This window comes from Eptesicus fuscus, chromosome 13 (genome assembly GCF_027574615.1).
Source record: "Eptesicus fuscus isolate TK198812 chromosome 13, DD_ASM_mEF_20220401, whole genome shotgun sequence".
Classification (NCBI taxonomy): domain Eukaryota; kingdom Metazoa; phylum Chordata; class Mammalia; order Chiroptera; family Vespertilionidae; genus Eptesicus; species Eptesicus fuscus.
Window position 1 is genome coordinate 60,546,265 of NC_072485.1, and position 15,661 is coordinate 60,561,925.

Below are 15,661 nucleotides of genomic sequence, written 5' to 3' on the forward strand. Positions count from 1 at the left end.
AAGAAAACAATTTTTAAAACAATAAACAAATATATCATATTAAATGTACATTAATATAAAAGTGTAATAAAAATGACATACACATAAAAATTTAAATGATGTGGGCCATTCATCTGCCCACCCCCATACTCAAGGAGCTGTGACTGCTGTTGGCCCCGGGAGGGGGGGGTCTGTTTTCCCATGTGCTGTTCAGAGAGGTAGTGACTTGCCAAGCTGAGGAGGATTCCAGGGCTTAGAAATAGTGATTTTTCTTATGACTTGCTTCCTAGAGGCCAACTTGGTCTGGTGCTCAACTGAAGAAATAGAGATCTTGGCTGTGTGCATCTTCCTGGACGCACCCTTATAAAGACTTTAAAAGGTAACTTTGATGATGCTTTACTTTTTCTCACACACTTTAGAACATCCCTGCCACGTAAATTGAACCTCTCTTGAAATGTAGCACTGCAGTTATGACCTGGGTCTTCCTGACTCTGAAGTCCTTGCTTTTCCCACCACATAGACCCTTGTAGACAAGTGCTGTGAGTCATCCACTTGTTCACTCAGCACATCTTTACTAGGTATCTGTAACATGCCAGGCACTGCGCCAGATGCTTGGGGGTAGAGTGCAGAACAAGTCAGACACAGTCCCTGTTCTCAAGGGGACAAGTGGTGAGTGAGAGATGAATTGATGCTGGGCAGCACAGGGAGAAAGACTCACCCATTCACATGCCCTTACAGCACTGCCCTAAGCCACTTGGTAAACCAGGACCTAAGTTAGAGTCCTGGGTGTCATGATCCACTTAAATCAAAACCAGGGCTGGCTTTTGGAATATGGGGGCCTTAGACAGAGTGGGTTAGCCCACTTATACTCCACCTTGGCTGCCCATTAGAATCATCTGGGAAGTCTATATATGAGGCTTTATCCAAGATAAATATATTTTAAAAAAATATCTGTTTCAGCTAAAGATGAAGAGGTTTAGAACTGACCCAAGGATTGATAAGATGCTCTGCCTCCACATATCTGTCCATATGCTACAGTAAAAATGTCCTCAATCTCAGACATAGAGGCATATATGGAATGGAGCTTGGGCACTGCAGCTCTGGAATGGGCTGCTGGAGCTGGAATTCTAGCTCTGCTACTTGCTAGCTTCGTGGCCTTGAGTACGTTATTTAACTTGGTAGGGCTGCCGTTTTTAATTAAGAGGATTGCATAAGTTAGTAGATATAAACCTCTGAAAATATATAGCTAATACTTAATAAATGTTAGCTTTTATTGTTTTTCTCATTATGAGAAAATCTCACAGACCAATATGAAGCTTGGAGGAATGGCCCTTACACTTGCCTTGGCCTTTTGGTGTATCCCTTCTTCTGTGGTTCAGGTCTTGTCAGATCATTTGGGTCTCCTATTGTCCTGTGTTTCTAAATTACCACATTCTGTACCCTAATATCTCTTACTAGAGGCCCGGTGCACAGGAGGGGCGGGTGGTGGTGTCCCACAGCCTGGCCTGCACCCTCTCGCAATCTGGGATCCCTCTCGCAATCCGGAACTGCTGGCTCCTAACCACTTGCCTGCCTGCCTGATCGCCCCTAACCACTCACCTGCCTACCTGATTACCCTAACCCCTCTGCCTGCCTGCCTGATCACCCCTAACTGCTCGCCTGCCTGCCTGATCACCCCTAACCACCTCTGCCTCGGCCCCCACCTGCTGTAGTGGCTGCCTCTGCCCCCACCGCTGTGGCTTTGTCCAGAAGGTCATCCGGAAGAACATCCGGAAGTTCGTTTGGCTCTCCAGTCTAATTAGCATATTACGCTTTTATTATTATAGATAATGGATGCTTTACTTGTCCTTTGATGTTGGGTATTGTGGTAAATTAAAATGGCTTCAAATTTTTTGGTACTTATTTGAGAGGTAGAATCTAATTTCTGTTCCTTTGAATCTGGGCTGAGCTCAGTGTCTTTCTTGATCCATAGAATTCTGTGGTCATGGTTTTCTAAAACCCTGAAGGGAGGTGATAGGAAGCCTTGGAGCTTCAGCCTGGGTGCCTTGGAGAACTCACTCTGGGGAAGCCAATTGCCATGTAAGAAGGCCAATCACTCTGAGGCCACCATGCTGGAAAAAGCATGTAGAGAGAGAACACTTGAAGACATCCTGAGCCTGCATGAGGAGAAAGATATGCCCGATAGCTCCCATCTGCTGCAACCCCCAGCCATTCCCTCAGCGGATGCCCCAGGCTTCACGTGAAGTAAGAGGAACTGTCCCTGCCAAGTCTGGCCTCAATTGCAGATTCATGAGCAAAAGAAATTAGTAAGGTTTAGGGTGATTAAATTTGTGGAGGTATATAAGAAGAACAAAAATTTATAAGCCCAGTAAAGCAGCAGCTGCCCTGGGAGAGGGAGCCAGGCATGTAACATGATATGGATATCATGATGAAGAAACCACAGGCATTTTGTGAACTTGGATGAAGCTGGCCTCAGTAGTTCTGCCATCCACTTATACACTACTGATTTAACTAGAGTTGAAAGTCCAGATCCCTCCCACTGCTGTAAAGTTTGCTCTTGTGTTGTCTACTGCTAAAAACATATCCAGAAGAGGGGTAGTGATAATAACTGAGAGGCAGAGCTGATTCACAAGGGTGAGGCTAAAAAAGGACATGATTCATATGTTAAAGATGTGAAATTCCATTCAACAAAATTTTATTGGGCACCTAGAATCTTCCAGTTGAGACACTAGAGATGCACAGATGAAATCCCCATAGGTGCCTGGGTAGGGTGTGGGACTAGTGATTACCTTCCATATAGTAAAAGCTAGCCACCCCAGAGGTTTTGTGCAGGGTTTAGTGGGGGCACAAAGAGAATCTGTTCAACTTTATCCGAAGAGATCAGGAAAGACTTCATGGAGAAGATGATCCTTCAGTGAAGTATTGCAGAAGGAAGGGGCGTTCACCAGGAAGCCCTGGGAGAAGTAGCTGTAGTTCAATGTTTAAATGCATTTAATCTGAAAGCAAACTTATAAAGGAATGCCTATATCCCATTCCTTTCTATCACTGTTTGTTTTGCAGACTAGGATAAGTTACTTAACCTCTCTGAGCCTCAGTTCAATTTTATATAATCTGATCAACAATTGTGGTGCCTGATGATTAAAAGAGTTAAAACATATAAATCACTTAAAATAGTGTCTAGTATATTGCAAGCATGCAGTAAATGTTAGCTCCAACAGAGAAAAAAGCACATGCAAAAGATACAGAGTCAAGAAACACCATGGTAGCACAAAGAGTTAATGGGGACATGAGGGATGGACAAGGAGTGGGAGAAGAAGCTAGAGATGGCAGTAGGGATCAGGTCATAAAAAACATGCATGGATTTTATCTCCCAGGGCAGTTATTTTTCACCATGATATATCTTTGGAAGGAAATGACAAAATCACTTGTTAGGTAACATAATTTTCAAAGCATTTCAACATTATAAATCCCCATTGTTTGTTTGTAATATATTTTAATTTATTTCAGAAAGGAAGGGAGAGGGAGAGAGAGATAGAAACATCAATGATGAGATGAAGCCTGCAGCCAAACTATGACCTCCTAGTTCATAGGTCGATGCTCAACCACTGAGCCACGCCCCCATTGTTTTGACAATGCAAACCACCAAACATAAGGGCAGACAAAATCTTCTTGACACAGGTTATTCTCTCTTCAGAGTACTCATGTTCTGCCACTTCACTGAAAGGAGAGGCTATGGGTATATCTAAAGCTTGACAAGAATGGGATTTTTTTTTTTTTAAATCTAGGGTATAAGGGGCTGAGAACTCAATAGTGGAAAATAGGGAGCCATTGAAGATTTGCAATCAGAAGAGAATCATGATTCGCCTTGCATTTTAGAAATATAATTTTGGTGGCAGTTTGAAGGAAGCTTTGGGGTGGTAGAAGAAGCTGGCCCATGGTGGGAGCAGATAGATGAATAGGAGACTATTGCAATGGTCCAGGCTAGAGATGAGATGGAGAGGAGGGGCACAACCTTTATGGTAGAATAAATAGATGCATGAGCTATGTCTTAAAAGCTCTAAAGAGCTGAGTAATCTTGGATTCCTCTGCTCATGTCAGGACCCCTTGGCCTTTATTGTAAGCATCTATCTCCCTTTGTTGTCTCTCAGATCAGACTGAACAGATTCATTCTTTGAACACAAATTTGAGTTTCTGCCACTGTGGCAGTCCCTGCGCTAGGCAATAAACTTTAAGATTATGATTGTTCTGTCCACGGATTATTTCACTGTATATGCTCAAAAGACCACAAATAATTGCGACCCACTAATTTGTGGGTTTTTTCAGCTGAGAGCCAGAACCACAGGAAGGTCATTTCTTAAAACCTATAATCAGGCGGATTTCCCCCAGCCTGGCTTTGCAACCAGGTGCAGACCTCATTTCTGAATCCTGCTTGACTCAGGAACCCTGCCTTCGCTGCAAAGCAGAAATGAGAGGGGAGAGGAGGGCAGCCAAAACCATTCTGTCTTCACACCCAAATCCCTGGGGATTAGTCTCATCATCATATCATGACTCTGAGGCTTCTGACAGGAAAAGCCAAGACATAAATCCCCTCCACTGTAAAACCATGCGGGAAGTAAGCCAGCCCATGTTTGAGAGCCTCACTCACAGCATCGCTCTGCTCTCCAGGAGCTTTGCTCAGCGTCTTCATGCCTGTGGTTCACACCTAGAAAGCCATGGGGACAGCCTGCTGGCTGCTGCTCTCTTTTTCCCAGGGGAGGAGAAAGGTGTCTGTGTGGATGCTTCTATCATCTCCAGCTCTGAGCTCATTAGCAGAGGATGCTTCTTGGAAAGATGATGTCTTCTGGTGCAACAAGCAATGCTTTTTTCCCCCAAAACTTTTATTTTTACAATGATTAAGATGACCATGTAACGCAGCATTGTGTCTTTAGTCCACACAAGTCCAAGGTAAGCCAGAGGTTGGGCAGAGAGTGCAAAGGAGATAACACAGTAGTGATGCTGAGTCGCCCTTCATGGAGAGAGGAGGTGCAAGGTCTTGGCTCCTGGCAGGGCCTGAGAATCTGAGCTAGGCCAGGGGCTTAGGGTGAGAGGGACGGTATCAGGGCAAGTGGGGAACATCATCATCTATCACCTGTTCCATGTAGCTGGTGGCCAGCTAAGTGTAAATATCTTGGGGACAAACCAAAGTCAATATTATCAGACTGTACCGACCACGGGTCATTTGGAAAGGAGGGGATAAAGAGAGAGACTCTATCTTGATGATGAGCTGTAGGAGGGAGAATAGGAGACTGATTAGGAGCAAGAAAATTTGAAGGACAGGAGAGGATAATTTTTCTGACCTAAAGAACGGGGTGAGAAGGCTTTGAGCATGTCTAGTAAAGCTGCTATAGAATTATCAACCCGACTTGCACATATACCAGGATTGATCCTGGATGTCTGACCCACCTGGGCAGTCAAGGACCTGGGGAGCAGGATTTACCTTCCCATTTTACATATGAGAAAACTGAGGTTTGGGGAGATGAAACAAATCACCCAAGTTTACACATCTAGTGAATAACAGAACCAGGATTCTATCCAGGACATGTAACTGTGAATATGTCTTTTCTATTATCCCAAATGTTTTACAAATGTCTGAAAAGGGATGAAACTTCTGGGATCCCAGATTAAAAGATAGATGTGAATCAACTGACCTAATCAGAGTGAGAGTAGGGGCCAGTACAGTAAGTAGTTCCCCTTTACATAAGGTTTCACTTTCTGTGCTTTTTGCTACCTGCGGTCAAATGCAGTCCAAAAATATTAAATGGCAAATTCTAGAAATAAACAATTTATAAGTTTTAAATTGCACGATGTTCTGAGTAGCATGATGAAATCCCCGGATGTGAATCATTCCTTTGTCCAGTGTCTCCACGCTATACACGCTCCCAGCTCATTAGTCACTTAGTAGTTGTCTGGATATCAGATCCACCGCCATGGTGCTTGCATTCAAGTAATCCTTATTTAACTTTTATTACTATCCATTTTAATAATTGTTTTTGTTTATTATTAGTCATTGCTGTTCATCTCTTACTGTGCCTAATTATCAATTAAACAGGAGATTACAACCTCTGCACAAGGAGGTGGTTGGTACTGGGGGCAGCCAGGTAGTGGCATCCCATCAGGAATGGCTGTCCCCATACCATCAATCATGCCTTAACTTGGATCCAACTGTGCTTTCACTCAGGCCTCCTCCAGAGTGAGAGGGCAACAAAAGTCACTGGGCAGGAGTGGGGACGGGATGGTCAGGAAGGCTGACACTTGGTGGCAGGGGACTAAGCTACTGGGAACCCAACCCAGGGAGGTAGGGAGGCAGCAGGAAGCAGGAGGAACATGAGCTGAGACTTCAAGTTTTTGGAATATGCTCTATTGTCTCATTGGTAGAAGGAGCTGGTTAATACAATGCTGGGAACAGATAGATGAATAGGAGAATATTGCGATGGTCCAGGCTAGAGATGAGATGGAGAGGAGGGGCACAGCCTTTATGGTAGAATAAATAGATGCATGAGTTATGTCTTAAAAGCTTCCAAAGAGCTGAGTAATCTTGGATTCCTCTGCTCATGTCAGGACCCCTTGGTCTTTATTGTAAACATCTATTTCCCTGTGTTGTCTCTCAAATCAGACTGAACAGATTCATTCTTTGAACACAAATTTGAGTTTCTGCACTGTAGCAGTCCCTGTGCAAGGCAATAAACCTGAAGATGATGGTTGTTTTTAAATATTTTTAATTAATCACTTAAATTTTTTAACATTAATTTTGAGAGAGAGAGAGAGAGAGAGAGAAGGGAGAGAGAGAGAGAGAGAACCATTGATGTGAGAGAGAAACATCCATTGGCTGCCTCCTGCATGCCCCCTGCTGAAACAAAACATCAAAGATAAAATTATTAAGGATTTCCATATGGCAATAGCAGAACATTAAACTCCAAGAGCAGGGTTCTTCTGAAGGCAAGGTCCTGATTGCATGCCTGTGAAACTAGCCCTGGGAATATGCAAGCTCAAATAGCAATGGTCTTAAAGTACAAATACCACCTAGGAATCTGAGGAGTACCCCCCAACATCCCACCCTGGCCTTCTACCCTACTGTCAATGTCTAGATGGCTTCTTTGGAAATCATAAAAATTTTCTGCTATTGTCACCAGTCCTGTCCTCCACTCTGCAGTTTCTAGTGATGCTGCTACTATTATTGCTGTCTCCCTCACCAAGACAGGCAAGGGCTCTCTCTCTGTTGGTGTCGGTTTCACTTATGTTCTAGAACATGTGCCTGGCTCTTTCCATTTCTCCTGTACTGTGTACTGAAAAATTTAGGGAAAGTCTATTACAACTAAAGTGACTATGTAACTAATCGTCTGTATTGGACATGAAAGGGTGTTAAATGAATAATTACACTAGGACAACAGGAGTAAATGGGACTCTCAGGCAAACCAGGACATATGGTCATCCCACGTGGGACTGAATAGTAAGACATCTGATTGATCTTATACAGTGTCACAGATTTAGAAATTTGAATACTGCCACCTCAAACTAGTTCCTTAACATGAAACCCAAGTGTCTCGATTCTCTCCCTTCTTAGGGAAACTTCCCAGCACTTCTCAGAGAAAGGTCAGCTTTTTCCCCTGCTCAGCCACTGTTTCCAATCAATATTTCTAATCTTGTTGTCTGTGAGCTGCAAAGTTTCCCTATACTCATTCTTTGCCAGGAAGCATAACCGGTCATTATTATGCAAATTTGACTCCTACTGAGCTGTTGTGGGATCCCAAGGTTTAGAGTAGGAGTGGGTATCCTTGCTGTGTCTGTACATGGATTGATTTTTCTCTACTTTGGAACAACTAGTGGGAAGCATTGAACAGCCACCCCCACATCTTCTTGTTTGCTCATGCTCTTTCAAAGGTGCCAGAGGACTGATGTCAATGGCTAAGAAATCTTAATTGGCCTTAAATAGGATATTTTAGAGTTCAGAAGGGATTTTATTAATGATTTCATTCTTAAGGTAGAGTTCACTGTTGCTTAACCTCATCTGTAAAGGTAAATGCTCAGCCTAAACTATTCTAAGAGGGTGAAATCATTCTTGCCCTTTCTAAAGAGACTATCAATGAAACAGAGATTTCACTTACCAGGTGTACCGGTTAATAATGCAGGTATTACCATTTGTCCACCATCCAGAACTGAAATGTCAGTGCTGACATGTACACATAAGGAACTGTTGGACATTGAAATTGGGTCTCAAAAGAACTGTTGGCCCAGAAAGAAACTCACTACAGACCGATTCATTTGCCTGTCACCATAACCATTATTGTCTCATTTTCGGTTCTTCTAAGTGTATTTCTAATAGCACATGATCTCACTCATCTAGGGGAAATAATGAACAACATAGACTGATGAACAAGAATAGACCCAGAAACAAGGAGGCATGGATCAGACTGTCGGGCCTCAGGGGGAGGGTAAGGAAGGGTGGGGGTAAAGGGGGAGATCAACCAAAGGACTTGTGTGCAAGCATATGAGCCTAACCAGCGGTTTAAGGACAACAGGGGGGTGGGGGCATGTGTGAGGAGGGGTATGGGATGGGAATGGGGGGATGAGGACAAATATGTGATACCTTAATCAATAAAGAAATTTTAAAAAAATAATAATGCAGGTATTGTAATCAAAGAAAACACAATAATTTCAAGAGAAACATCAAAAGTGCTTTATTCAAAGTAATGTCCATCGCTTGCTGCGTATTCCCCCATCTTGCAGGTAATTTGTGGATACCGTTCCAATAGAACTTTCCTTATTTTGAGGCAAACCATTCAGAGACCCAATTTTCCACTTCTTCGTACGTTTTGAAGTGCTGCTCAGAAAGTGCATGTGCCATCATTCGGAACAAGTGGTAATCTGAAGGAGCAAGGTCTGGTGAATACAGCAAGAGGGTTAATATTTCCCAGGCAAGATCTTTTAACGTGTCTTTAACTGGTTTTAAAGTGTGTGATGGTGCATCATCATGAAGCAACATTACTTTGCCGTGTCTTCTGGAACATTCTGGTCATTTTATGATCAAAGTGTGGTTCAAATTGATTACTTTTTGTGGGTAGCAATCAGTATTAACGGTTTCACCTGGTTTTAGAAGCTCATAATACACACCTTCCTGATCCCACCAAATGCAGAGCATTATCTTCTTTCTGAAGCGATTTGTCCTTGCAGTCGATGTTGATGGCTGACCTGGATCAACCCATGATTTTGTGCATTTGGTATTCTCAAAATAAATCCATTTTTCATCACCAGTCACAATTCGATGCAAAAAAGACTTTGAAAGTGCTGTTGAAGCAACATTTTACTGATGACTTTTCAGTTTTCCACTTGTCTTTCATTCAGTTGATGTGGCACCCATTTTCCTTTCTTTAAAATCTTTCCCATTGCTTGTAAATTATCAGAAATTGTTTGCTGAGCAACCTTTAATTTTTCTGCAAGTTGTTTTTGAGTTTGACATGCATCTTCATCCAATAAAGCTTGTAATTGTTGGTCTTCAAACTTTTTCGGTTGACCTGGACATTCTTTGTCTTTCACATAGAAATCAACACTTTTAAAGCATTTAAACCAGCGTTCACAAGTATTTTGAGAAGGAGCATGTTCACCATAAGCTTACCGTAAGCACTTTTCTTCAAAATAAAGTAATAAATTAAAACTTCCTGCAAATGCTCTTTTTTTTGGCACAAAATTTGACATTTTTAAGAGTAAAAATATCTATGATGTTAACACCTTCAGAAAATTTGGCATATGAAGTTTTGAAGCTTATTGTCAATACAACAAAAGAGCATACATATCAAATTGCATATATATCAACATATGTGTAACTCCATCTATTGAAAAAAATCCGCATTATTAACCGGTGCCTCTGGTATATTTTTAGGCCCTACTTTTTTTCTCCAATGCAATTCTTCTTCACTCCATGGGAATATGGCCACAGAAAATCAACTCTTTGGGTTTCTCATTTGACATCTGAAATTATGTTTATCTTTATATTTTTTATCTTGAACAAGAACGACTTCTTTGAAGAGTTCTACTTATGCCATGAAATACCTTTTTGGTTCCTTCTGGACAGAGAAGCATCGATCAGACTACCAAACCTCAGAGGGAAGATAGGGAAGGGTGGGGAAAGGAGGAGAGATCAACCAAATGACTTGTATGCATGAATATAAGCCTAACCAATGGACACAAACACCAGGGGTGTGAGGGCATGAGTGGGGGGGGGGGAGGGGACTGGGGAGTTAATGGAGGGATGAGGACACATATGTAATACCTTAATCAATAAATAAATTTTTTAAAAAAGAAAAACACAACAAAAACTTCAAGGGGGTGTAACTTCAATAGTGTCAGGCCTGAGCACTTGTAAAATTTATTGTTTAGAAAGGAGGGGTCCTCCAAGTCTTTCTATGCTATAGGCTAATAATGAAAGCCAATTCTTAAAATCTCAAATTTTGTTTTATCCTTTAATAATTTTAATTTTGAAAGTTTAGCATTTAAGCCACCATGTTCTCACCTTTCTCTCCCCCAACTACAACCTTCCTGCTTTATCTTTTTTGTGTGTGTATGTTTTAAAAAATGGGGTTAGTACCCTAGCTGGTTTGGCTCAGTGGCTAAAGCATCGACCTGCAGACTGAAGGGCCCAGGTTTGATCCCGGTCAAAGGCACATGCCTGGGTTGTGGGCTCAATCCCCAGTTGTGGGGCATGCAGAAGGCAACGGATCAATGATTCTCTCTCATCATTGATGTTTCTATTTCTCTCTCCCTCTCCCTTCCTCTCTGAAATCAATAAAAATATGTAAAATTTTTTTTAAATGGGGTTAGCATCCTAAAAATAGAGGCAAAGTTTTCTAATCAATCATTTTTAAATTTTTTAAAATTAATTTTGAGAGAGAGAGAGAGAGAGAACCATTGATGTGAGAGAGAAACATCCATCGGCGGCCTCCTGCATGCCCCCTACTGGGAATCGAGCGGGCAAACCAGGAATGTGCCCAGTCCAGGCAGGAACTGGCAACCTTTTGGTGCATGGGATGAAAAAGGTCAGCTTTTTCCCTGCTCAACCACTGTTCCCAACCAACTGAGCCACACCAGCCAGGGTCTAATCAATAATATTTTGAGATTCCTGTGGCATACTAATCCAGCCTCGCCAATATTATATTCACCATAAAATTATTAAATCAAAATATATGTTTGGTGCTATGGGCTGAATTGTGACCCTTCAAAATTCATACATTGAACTCCTAACCCCAGTATCTCAGAATGTGATTGTATTTGGAGATAGGGCCTTTAAAGATGTTATTAAGGTAAAATGAGTTCATTAGGTGGGTTCTAATTCAATATGACTTAATGTCCTTATAAGAAGAGGAGATTAGCCCTAGCCAGTTTGGCTCAGTGGATAGATCTTCGGCCTGCGGACTGAAGGGTCCCTGGTTCAATTCTGGTCAAGGGCACATGCCTGGGTTGCAGGCTCGGTCCCCAGTAGGGGTCATGCAGGAGGCAGCCAATCAATGATTCCCTGTCATCGTTGATGTTTCTCTCTCTTCCCCTCCCTTCCTCTCTGAAATCAATAAAAATATATTTAAAAAAAAGAAAAATGGATCTTAAAAAAAAAGAAAGAAGAGGAGATTAGAACACAGACACACACTGAGAGAAATTATGTGAAGACAAAGAGGAGAATACAATCACCTATAAGTCAAGAACAAAGGCCGCAACCTAGCCAATACCTTGAACTTGGACTTCCAGCCTCCAGAATCATCCTATATAATAAAAGCCTGATATGCAAATTGTCCAACCAGGAGTTCGACCGCTCACTATGACGTGCGCTGACCACCAGGAGGCGGCACGGAACACAGCGCGCATCAGTGCCAGTCCCGATGGGCCCCAATGAGAGCAGGACTGTGGCAGGATGGCGGAGCAGGGGAACAGGCAGCGTCAGGCCAAGGTGGGTATGAATGGGGGCCTGATCACCCCACAGACAGTGACTAGCCATGGTGGCAGAGGCAGGGCCACTATGTGACTCCCAGGCACTGAGGGAGCCAGGCAGGCAGGGGGGCCCAGCCCAGATAGATTGCCCTGCAGGTGGGATTGTGGAGTAGATGAGAGGGCAGTGCCAGGCCACAGCAGGGTGCCAGGTGGGGCTGTGGGGCTGCAAGGCTGGAGGTGGGAGCTGGGGCCCGATCCCTGCAAGCCCCTCTTAGGGACCCCACCCATGCACAAATTCATGCACCAGGCCTCTAGTGTGAAAATAAATGGCAGTTGTTTAAGCCACCAACTGTATGTTGTAGTTTGTCAAGCAACCCTAACTAATACGTTGATCTTGTATCCATTTAATTTATCATTCTTTTTAATTCACTTTGTGACTAAAATCAACTTTATTGAATTTAGATGTAATAAAATGCATCTTATTTTAAGTGTGTGGTTCAATGAATTTTGACATATGTATACACCCATGTAAACACCCCACAATCAAAATATAATATTTCCTGCAACCCAAAATAATTTTTCATGTTCCTTTGCAATCAATCCCAACTCCCCAGCTACAGGCAAAAATGAATCTGCTTTCTGTTACAATAGATTAATTTTTCCTATTCTAGAACTGCATATGAATAGAAACAGACTAAGTGTATTCCTTTGTGTCTAGTTTCTTTCACAGAGCATAATGTTTTTGAGATTCATCCATGTTATTGCATATATCAGTAGTTTGTTCTTTTTTGTTGCTAAATTGTATTCCATTTTATGTACAACCACAGTTTTCTTATTCACTTACCTGTTGGGTTATTTCCAATTTTGAGCTTTTATAAATAAAGTTACTCTAAACCTTTATGTACAAGTCTTTGTGTGGCTGTTTTGATTTCTCTTGGGTAAATACCTAGGAGTAGAATTGCTGCATGATGCTAAGTTTATGCTTAATTTGTTTTAAAAAATGAAGAAGGCTGCTGAACTTGTTTTTGAAAAAGCTTTATTTTCCCACCAATTTTACTTTCTTAAATCACAAATTTGCCATTTTACTTTCTTACCAATAATGAATGACAGTTCCTGTTCTAGATCCTTGTTAACTCTTGGTATTGTCCTTTTTTAAAAATTTTAGTCATTTTAATGGGTATGTAGAAGTCTCTTATTGTGGTTTGAATTTCAATTTTCCTGGATGACCAATGACGTTGAGCATCTTTTCATGTGTTTACTAAATACTTGTACACCTTCTTTGGAGAAATCTGGTCAAACGTTTAATTGGGTTTTTAAAATTACTGAATAGCAACTTTTCTTTATATACTTTGGATAACAGTCTTGTCTAAATATGTATAAAAGATTTTTTCTTTATCTTTGACTTAGCCTTTCACTTTTTTGATGGTGTCTTTTGACAAAATATTTTTTTCATGATATTAATACTTACCAAATTTTCCTTTAATAACTAATGACTTTTGTGTTCAAGGAAATCTCAAAGTTGCAAGTTTTCTTCTAAAAGTTTTGTGGGTTTTGTGTGTGTGTGTTTTTTTAAATTTAGGTTATGATTAATATCAAGTTTTCTGTGTGTATGCTATGTAGTAAGGGCCAGGGTTCTTTTTTGTCTTCCTGTGGGTGTCCAATTGTTTCAGCACTATCAATCATAAAGATACTTCTTTTCCCATTGAATTATCTTGGAATTTTTGCCAATAATTTATTGAGCATATTTCTATTAGTATATTTCTGGACTCTTTATTGTTCTACTAGAGGCCTGGTGCATGAAATTCGTGCATGGGGCGGGGAGGTGTCCCTCAGCCTAGCCTGCACCCTCTCCAATCTGGGACCCTTGAGAGCTGTTGGACATCCCTCTCACAATCCAGGACTGCTGGCTCCCAACTGCCCTCCCTTGCAGGCATGGTCCCCCCCAACTGCCCTCCCCTGCAGGTGTGGTCCCCCCAACTGCCCTCCCCTGCAGGCCTTGTCCCCCCTAACTGCCCTCCCCTGCAAGCCTGGTCCCCCCCAACTGCTCTCCCCTGCAGGCCTGGTCACCCTCAACTGCCCTCCCCTGCAGTCCTGGTCCCCCCAGCTGCCCTCCCCTGAAGGCATGGTCCCCCCCCAATTGCCCTCCCCTGCAGGCCTGGTGCCCCCCAACTGCCCTCCCCTGCATGCCTGGGTCCCCCCCAACTGCCCTCCCCTGCAGGCCTGGGTCCCCCACAACTGCCCTTCCTTGCTGGCCTGGTTTCCCCCAACTGCCCTCCTCTGCTGGCCTGGTCACCCCCAACTGCCCTCCTCTGCTGGCCCGGTCACCCCTAACTTCCCACAACTGCCCTGCCCTGCAGGCCATCTTGTGGCAGCCATATTGTGTCCACATGGGGGCAGCCATCTTTGACCACATGGGGGTGGCCATCTTGTATCTTGGTGTGACAGTCAATTTGCATATTACTCTTTTATTAGATAGGATTGTTCAATATGTCTATCCTTATGTCAATACTACTCTGTCTTTATTACTGTAGCTTTATAGTAAGGATTCAGATCCAACTTTGTTCCCCTATTTTAAATGTTTTGGCTCTTCTAGGCCCTTTACATTTCCATGTAAATTTTAGAATCAGCTTATCAAATTTCCAAAACTATACTAGGATTTTTATTGGTATTGTTAAATCTATAGGTCAATTTAGGGAGAATGAGCATTTTAATAATAATGAGTTTTCTCATGTGTGAACATGTTTTCTCTCCAATTATTTAGTTTTTTCCTCTCAATAATGTATTGCATTTTCCACTGTATTTTAGTTTGCTCTTGCACATATTTTGTTATATTCATCCCTAAGTATTCAATATTTGTTGATGTTGTAAATGCCATTTTAAAACTTTTATTTCCTAATGGTTTATTGCTAGTACATAGAATTATAATTGAGTTTTATATATTGACATTGCTTCCTTAGGCCTTGTTAAAAAACCCCTATTAATTCTAGTAGCTCAATTACAGAGTCTTAGAATTTTCTATACACACAATTATGCTGTCTGTGATACAAAGATAGTTTTACTACATCCTTTCCAATCCATATGACCTTTATTTATTGCCTTATTGCACATGCTAGTTTTCTAGTACAATGGTGAATAAAGATGGTGAGAACAGACATCTTTGCTTTGTTTCTGGTCTGAGTGTGAAAGCATTCCCTGTTTTGACATTGACTTTGATGTTAGCCCTAAGGTTTCCCACAGATGTTCTTCATCAGGTAGAGGAAATTCCCATCTATTCTTAGTTTGTTCATGACTTTTGTCATGAATAAGTATTGAATCTTATCAAATGCTTTTAAAATAATCTACTGAGTTTATCAACTTTTCTTCCCCTTCAGTTTGCTAATGCAGTGAATAAAATTGATTGATTTTCAAATGTTAAACCAAACTTGACTTTCTTAGGTAAACTTATCTTCTATTGGCAGTTCCAGACCATTAAAAGAACCAATCACAGCTGTTTGGAGCTTCTATAGAAGTCTGAGCACCAGCTCTTGTGGGGTAGGGATGGGGAGGGTATCTCCGAGGCCCTGAAATATGCAGGCCCTTCTCAGAAGTCTGTAGACCAACTACTCATGGTTAATTCTTGGAGCAACTAATTTCAGATAATCCCACCTTCTCCTTTTTTCCTCACAGCCCTGGGGCTCATGGTGCTCTCATACAACCATTATTGCTCAAAGTTGGAAATACCTTGGAGATAATT

The 15,661-nt window shown here is 41.9% G+C and overlaps 1 long non-coding RNA gene across 1 annotated transcript in view; it reads left to right on the forward strand.

Moving 5' to 3' along the window:
• LOC114234263 (uncharacterized) overlaps window positions 1-15,661 on the forward strand; it is a 60,036-nt gene that overhangs the window by 7,547 nt on the left and 36,828 nt on the right. Inside the window, exon 2 of the long non-coding RNA XR_003620452.2 lies at window positions 270-358. This is a non-coding gene — a long non-coding RNA (uncharacterized LOC114234263). The remainder of the gene's footprint in view (window positions 1-269; window positions 359-15,661) is intronic.